Source organism: Physella acuta, unplaced genomic scaffold (assembly GCF_028476545.2).
Source record: "Physella acuta isolate Inbredline_101_S28 unplaced genomic scaffold, ASM2847654v3 ptg001055l, whole genome shotgun sequence".
NCBI classification, from domain to species: domain Eukaryota; kingdom Metazoa; phylum Mollusca; class Gastropoda; family Physidae; genus Physella; species Physella acuta.
Genome location: NW_026732572.1, coordinates 573370 through 582251, shown reverse-complemented (window position 1 = coordinate 582251; position 8882 = coordinate 573370). Strand labels below are relative to the sequence as shown.

The 8882-nt window shown below is 29.9% G+C and overlaps 1 long non-coding RNA gene across 1 annotated transcript; it reads right to left on the bottom strand.

Moving 5' to 3' along the window:
• Window positions 1–5785: 5785 nt before the first annotated feature.
• LOC131955115 (uncharacterized) lies at window positions 5786–8433 on the bottom strand. Its single transcript, XR_009388819.1, has 4 exons — window positions 8363–8433; window positions 8062–8121; window positions 6350–6400; window positions 5786–5858 (listed from the first exon to the last, which is right to left on the bottom strand). It is a non-coding gene; the product is annotated as an uncharacterized LOC131955115 (long non-coding RNA).
• Window positions 8434–8882: the final 449 nt, after the last annotated feature.

The following is an 8882-nucleotide window of genomic DNA, read 5'->3' as shown; positions in this document are numbered from 1 at the left end:
TTTCATGTTAGCTGTATCTGTTAATAAAAAAATAATCATGCAGAAAATTGACATCTTGATTCTTAGCGTTATATTACAGATGTCTGATAACTTGATTTGTACGTAGTTCATGTTTGCAAATTGCTGACCTTGAGAAAAATAAATAGAACAGTTATTGTTAAAAATTGCAGCATCATAATTAACATTAAACATTTTATAAAAATGTTTATTTCATCGCACTGATATATTTGACATTTAATGTTATAATGATCAATAGTGCATATTTTCAATTTAAGTACGCAATTAACAGAAAGAATCACCCGTTTAAAAAAGTTAAATCTTTGGTAATTTAACTTTTTGTTTTAAAAAATTCGTTCCTGTATCCAATGCTTGGCGTTCACGGGGAGTGTGTGTGTGTGTGTGTGTGTGTGTTTGTTTGTGTGTGCACTTTGTTGGTTTTTCTGTTGTAGTTTTGAGGACAAATGTGTCTAGGTTTTGTCAGGATCTACTCATTTTTGTATTTTGCTTGTTTTAATTATATCTTAGATTTTTTTTTTCCAGCTGTTAATATTTTATCAATATTATTTTTCAGTATTAAATACCTACTTAATATATTTTATCAATATCATTTCTCATTATTAAATAGCTACGGATTATACAAGTTTTGATGTTGCACCATAGTAATCTATGTGTGTTGTCAAATTAGCTTAACGTTTACATACCCCTAGATCAATGTTATTAAGAAATGTCTCTTATCATGCAAAAAAGAAACAAACAAAGAAACAAATAAACTATATAAAAATAAAATATAGGTAGTTTTAATATTTATTTCCCAAAACTATTCTCAAAAATAAGAAAATAAATCTAATTTTTACTAAAGAATTTACCTGAAAATATTTTTTATTTCAACCTTATTAAAAAAATTTAAAATTTTGATATCGCTAGGTATTTCAGTTAATACATACTCATTAAGATACTCACGTGTATATTATATACTCAATAAGATACTCACGTCTATATTATATACCCAATAAGTATACTAACACTTAACATGCTACGTTTCAGGTTGTGAGTTGACAATAACTTTTAGGTGTAAGTTTTTTGTTTATATTACAATTTTGTTTGTGTGGAGTTAGTTTGAACATGACATGGTTGGTCAAGTGGATGATGGAGGCATGCGATTGCACGTCATGATTAGCTACTTTAAGCTATCAAAAAATCAATTATCGTTAATTTAATCAGCTGACGCCCACGTGTACGTGTACGTGTACGTGTACGTGTACGTGTACGTGTACGTGTACGTGTACGTGTACGTGTACGTGTACGTGTACGTGTACGTGTACGTGTACGTGTACGTGTACGTGTACGTGTACGTGTACGTGTACGTGTACGTGTACGTGTACGTGTACGTGTACGTGTACGTGTTTGTGCTTTTGCGTGGTCAAGTACGTGTACGTGTACATACACTTGCACGTGCACTTGTACGTGTATGTGTATGTTTATATAATATTAACTGTACACTTTATTTTATATTAAGATGTTTATGATAATAAACAAGCAATACATGCAGGGATGATGCAGGTGTTGGGGGGGGGGGGGGAGAATGCGGAATTCTCATCCTTGTGAGACGATATAGAAATCGTTAAATCAGTCATTATATGTGAAACAGACCGTACTTTCGGTATTGTTTATTTATATTATATTTAACACGAACTTGCATGAAAGTAGAATACCTGGCTACAGAAGGACTAGGTGAGCGACTAATCATGTTATTCCATGCTTTATTTTTTATCGCTCACTGACGTTAGGGGAGAGAATGAAGGATATAAAAGGGGAGCGTAAGGTGGACACGGGGTGCCTGTGTAGAATAATGTAAGCCGTCGCCATGTCACTATGTTCGTGGATTGTTTTGAATTATTTTTATCCTACTATGGATTTATAATCATTATTCCTTATGGATCAATTTTATTACTGTAAATAAAGTTGGAAAATGAAAGAACTTTTTCAGCGTCTCTATTGAAGTAAGAACTCACAGTAACAACGTATTGTCACATTAACAAATACGCAGTGTTACAATATGTTTTACATTCAAGTAGAAATTTAAAAACAAACCGACAATAGGCTGGATTTAAACGTAATTAATTTATAGCCACACCCGGAGATTATACAACAACTAATTTTCTTTTGAGAAATAAAGATAATGTTATAGTCTTGGCACACCAACAATAGGCTACAACTCAGCGTCTTTATTTAAATCCTGTGACTCTGTAATGTAATTGCTTCTAATAAAGCTCAGTTAAAACTATAAAGTTGTTAGTAAACTGTTGAAAATATTAATTAGAAAATAAGCACAATTTTTCCCCCTTAAAAACTTTCCAGATGTAGTTTATTTAGCAGGAGATTTCATTCTGTCTAATAAAACAGAACAACTTTTTTCTTCAAGTGAAGGTTCCAGTAGCAAAAAAAAATAATGAAAATAGATCAAATAACTCGTCAGTTTAACTGTTTTATTCTCTAATTTTTCATAACCAAAAACCCTTTATATTTGAATGCAATATGAAAACGCTCAACGTAGATTGTTTTTAAGAAGCAACTCTCAGTTGATTGTGCAATGTTTATTACTTTAGTAAACACATCCTTTTCCTCATTGTTTAAAGAATTGCAAAATTAAATATTTAAAAATATTATAATTCATTTATTAAACACTAGACAAAACTTTTTGTGTATGTTTAAAACACAATATTTAAATTACTGATATACATATATTATGCAGTTTAATAAAGTGGGTCAAACGTTGTTTGGCAAGTGTCCTCTAACATTTTTTGAAAGTGGTCGTCCATAAATGACGTCACACTCGTAGGGGGAGGAGGGGGGTCCGTTATTTTGTGAGGATGTGTGATGAGGGGGTGGGGGTTTCAGATTGTGCGACGTCACACTTTTGTATTATACAAAAGCAATGTCAGAAAACGAGTTTTAGCCGTTATTTCTTATTTTAGAAAACTGTTTTAATAAACTGTAATAGGAATTGATTAAAATACTCTATGTTGACAGTTTAGACAAGATTTTAAAAACTATCAATGTTTTAAGAAAAATTCAACTCCAATGTTGAGGGGGGTTGTAGGCTGAAGTGTGACGTCATTTTAGGGGGGGGGGAGTCTGACTTTTTATGTCGATCTGTAACGGAGGGGAGGGGAGGTAAAAATCGTAAAAAAAGCGTGAGGTCATTTATGGATGATTCATTTAAGATCTGAGTGAAATATTTTTATCTACAGCGAAAACGTGTTGTGGCTTCCCCTTAGTAATTGTGTTTTCTCTCTTCTTCCTCCCCCCCCCATCTCTCTCTTTCTCTTTCTCTCAATATGATCTTAGGAGAAATGATCTAAAATAGAATATACCAGACGAAATATCTAAGGAAAAAGGATGTAAATGATACAACAAAAGATATATTCCGTCGAAGATATTTTGTCATTGTATCTTTTGTCATTATATATTTAGTGCTTAGCGATATTTTGTTTATGAGATCTTTGGTCCTTGAGATCATTTGTCATAGAGTAATTTTTTTCTGGGATATTTTGTCTGTGATAATTTCTCATGGAACCATAATATGTGTGTATGTGTATAAGAATCACAGTCAACCTTTAAAAATCAAATAAAACCAGCGCTCATGATACATTTTTACATCTAAAACATTTTATTTATTTTACTCAATACATTCAAGGTTCTACTTTTCATATTTAATCACAAACTTTCCAAAATATAAGAAATCAGCACTTAAAGCTACACATACACAACAGATGTTTTTTTAATACGTTGGCCTATATTAGAGTAAGGTTTTTAGAGATCTGTAAGTTTTGTGGACGTCTTTGTCCACGTTAGGGTGGATTTAGATGGTGAGACATGTTCTTTCGTGTTAGACGTTTATGGATTTCAAAAAGTTCTAATTATTTGTGGACCTAATAAACGGATAAACACTAACAACATTAGACAACTTTTAGTTCGGTGGTCAATTGAGGTGTCTCTTAGTGGTCCGTTGAGGTGTTCTTTTTGTTTTCCATTGAGGTGTTCGTTTAGTAGTCCATTGAGGTGTTTTTTTAGTGGTCCATTGAGGTGTTCTTTTAGTGGTCCATTAAGGTGTTCTTTTAGTGGTCCATTAAGGTGTTCTAGAATTTCTTCTCCTCCTAACACCCCTCTGCTTTAACACTGTCTTAAGACGTAAACGGAGTTGTTTCATAGCGCCTCTTGTGTTTGAGTTGTTCAACATATAAACCACATCTTAAAGTCAAATCAGTGACAGCAACTGCCTAAGTAATTTCGGCAGAGAATTTTAAAAGAACCGCTAACTCGTAATTTGGGTCATCTTTTAGAATGCATTTTTAAATTTTCAAATATCTGTACTAACATTCAAACAGACATTTTAAAATGCAGCATTTAAAATATTACGGGAAATAAATATTGATTCAACGGTTATTAGTTATTTAGATGACACTAACTGATTAAAATTTTGTTTGTTTAATAAATATACAAGTAAAATTGAATATACATGATAATGTTAGGTATAAAATAAAACCAGCACTACTCATAAAGATGAAAGAATTCACAGATACCCTGTTTAAAAAACACAATTAGCTATGCTATGATTTAGTTAACTGGTGTACTAATTCAATATCTCCAAATAGTCAGGCAAGACTTCATCGGATGCTGCTGACTCTGTGAAATAATTACAATTTTTTAAAATCATCACTGCATTATTTTAGCTCGTTTGTTAAACATAAACAATAATTAAAACCTAATTCAAATGTGAAAACACTGTTTAAAACAGAAAATATGAAGTGAAGGAGTCGTTTTTGTATAAAATGTTAAAGAAAATAATATGTACCGTTAACTACTCGTTCATACTGATGTTCGTCCTCCTGTGTAGTTACTGTCCTGTCACCGGGCACGTCGTAAATATTAGCGTCACTCTTTTTTCTTTTACACCATTTTCTGAAGTAAATTCAAATAAATAAACGCGTATTCGAGGATTAACTATCTCAGACGAATAATGAACTGGCTAATCAAATCTGCTTTAACCTAAGCAGAATATGAGATATTTTATTGTTTAAATTTTTTCTCACTAGTTGAGGATATATTTAAAAAGTTTACTACTTATTTTAAAGATGTAGTTTTAGAGTTTTTACAAAAATCTGAGAAACAGAAAAAATAAAAATGTTCTAGGCAGTTACTATTTTCGTTTATGCAAGCCAGTTTCGAAACATAAGAAAATGTTGCAAAGTAAATGTTTTTCTAGTAAAAGTATTAAGATGGTTACACATATTTAATTTTATAATGCTCCAAAATGTTGGAAGTATTAGATGTATATATAGTGAAAAGATAATACTTACGGGCAACAGATGAAAATAACACACCCGATGAAATTAATGACAATGATAGTCACACAAATCAAAGCAATCTTTTGTTGATCTATAAGCTCTGTAAAGTTAGCGGTTATATCTCTTTCAAAGTTAAAAATAAACCGGGAAACATCCCACCTAAACTTTCTCGAATATTCTTATATAATACTACAGGGGAAGGCAACTTAGGACATAGACATGATATTTAATCCATTTTTAATTACTTAAACTTTTTCTAATAGAATAGAATCAATTATATATATATATATATATAAATATATATATATATATATATATATTTATTTATTTATATATAAATAAAAACAAATTTAATTAAAAAACAATTATAACAACCGGTTTCGTATAATTTTAAAACATAAATATAATAAAACATGACATACATTTTTACATGACAATAAATATTTATATTACCACTGGATTCTGCAACGTGAGGTGTCGTAGATGAATTAGTTGACGTTAGAGTTTTTACTGATAAAATACAGTTATATATATATATATATATATATATATATATATATATATATATATATATATATATATATATATATATATATACATATATATATATATAAATATATATATATTAAGTAATTAAACGACACATTTTTAAACTCATTATTATTACTTAAGATGAAGTTGTATAATTTCACTGAAGTTAAAAGTAATAGCATTACAATTTTTAAAAAGATTTTTAAAATGTAATAAACATTTTTATTTTCAAGTATAATGTAAGATATTGATTTGAAATCTATTCCTTATTTTTAATTTTATCACCAAAGAGTTGTTTTTGTCCTATTAAAAAAAATGTTTTTAGGTTCAATTTACGAGCCTTTAAAAAAAAATGTCTACCCATATTTAATTGGTATTTACATTACATTTGATCATATCAAAACTTGAACAAGAATAAAAGATAGGGGGATTAAAGATGACAAAAATCAGTGTACAAAGTTGTCTATTACCTGTCGTTCTCTTTTCAGTAGTTTCTTCACTTGTACTCTTGGTAGAAGTAACTAAATAATGGTAAAAAAGCAATTATTGTATCTATATAAATATAATTCTCTTCTGGGAGACGTTAGAAAACAAGCTGCAAGCGCGCCTTGCAGTCCCCTCTCTACCTCTCTATCGCTACCACCCCCCACCCCCTCACATGGTTTGGTGAGCTGTGTTTCACGCTAAATGTTTACATTCGTAGAGCCGGGTTTGGTGACGGCTCTTAGGGGCAGATAATTTAGTTTGAAACGATTTTAAAATTAGAGGAGGTAACTAAGAGGGGGCTGCTTTTACGGGGGGGGGGGGGGGGGGAGGGGGTTTAGTGTTTTAAAGCAAATATTTTCAGTGGCAGCATTGGTACTGTCGAATTCACAAATTATGAATTACTGAAAAGTAGAAAAAAGAACTAAATAGCGGCGTATGATACACGGCTCGTAGTAATTATTTAAACATGAAATTATCGATACGTTTGAGTATTTTTAAAGACCTATTTAAAAAGCAAATTATGCGACTAACTTAAACTTTTTGAACCACCATTTTTAAAGTTACAATTTAAACATATTTAGAATAAATTATTGTATGTTCTAAACAATAAGATACAATATAATATAATATAATATATGTATATATATGTATATATATATATATATATATATATATATATATATATATATATATATATATATATATATATATATGTATATGTATATGTATATATATATATATATATATATATATATATATATATATATATATATATATATATATATATATATATATATATATAAAAGCTAAGTATATATCTATATACATATTTATATAATTATGTGAAAAAGTAATGTTAGTTGCTACCCTTGTTCGTAGCACAAGTGGATGCTATAGGTTTTGTAATTCCTTCTATTAAAAACGGATGCAGTTACAACACATTTTTAATGCAGCTTTCAAAGTGTTTAAATAGAGCTTTTAAAAAAAATAAAATAAAGCTTTACATTGCGATAAGCTAATTGGTTGATCGTTGATTTTAAATTACTTTAAAATGTTGGTAATGAAAGTGTTCTTTGTAACAACAGTTTCAGTGGGCTTGCAGTTGTGTTCATAGGTCCTATATATCTGAAAATCGGTAAAGCTATTTGGCTTTGTACTCAGATCTGACGCAATAATTAATATTTAAGCACATTACAAATTTGTCACGAAGCTTAAACTTAAATGAATAAAGATATTTTCTAGCTTATTGATAATGCAGAATTTTACAGAACAGTTCTTGCTAAAAAATCTCGAACGCAAGATTACTAAAGAAACGTCATATAAAACGAATATAAAAACGTAATTTACTTGTACATCTAATGAATGATTCATGCATATAAAATAGCTTTACTTTGTGTAGTCATTCGACTTTTTCGTATTGAAGACACTGCTAAAGTAGTAGGCCTACGTTAAATTGATAAAAAGGTAAAAATGGTGCAAGTTTTTCTGTAATCAGAAAAACACCACTGGTCCGCAGACGTTGAACGCCCAGTGTCCAACAAGGTTTAAACATTATTTTTGTTTCAGTATTTTATGTAAATAAACTTAATATACCAAGTTTAATTAAATTGTATTGTGTGAAACACTTGTTTTGAAATTAGAGTAAAAATTATAATTTATATTTAATAAAAAAATAAAAACCAACTCTCTAATGTACCTTTTGTCGTTGTTTCCCTCAATTTGTTACATTCGATATTCACTTCAGTGTCTTTTCTTGCTGGTAAACAAATGGTAATATACACAATAAATTTATTTAGAAAAGTGAAATCACATGCTATATTATTCTCTTAAGTTAATATTTAACATTTGTTAGGATGAAAAAAAAAACTTTCTTGTTTAGCTGGTAAGTTAAAATACGCTGTCCAATAAATTAAATAAAGAACTAAATTAACATAAAGGATATCTATCAGAAACATTTAGCCGTATAATAAATATAAAACACAACAAAAGTAACAAACGTGTGAGCTGGATCAAAGTCAGACTTGATGGAGCTGCTGTTGTAAATGTCATATTGTAAGCTCTCCGGCAACTGTTAAAGGACACAAAAAGACGTCGTTAGTCATTTATCCCGAAACAAAAAAAATTGAACACCCTTTCCCACCCAAGTGTGATTTATATAAAGGAAAATCGACGATAAGCGAAGAAAATTCTTATTAAAAAAAAACAAAAACAAACACTGGAAAAACAGTCGTTAAATTTGCATTTATGGTGTAAGCGCATGTCGTGAATCAGCTACGAGTCAGTCGTTAAAATAGCTCTACTATTTTGCACTCAATCAAACGATGCGCACTAGTTAATATTCTGGTGATGCGATCAATAATTTTAAAAAATTCTTTAATAAATAATCGGGTTTACTTTGGCTACTATACCCCGCTAGAGTGAATATTCATTATTCATAAGTTGAATGAGGTTCCAAACATTTGCATGGCGCCATTCTTCACAAGACGGGAAATTTAGTGCCAGTTTTCTAATGAACTA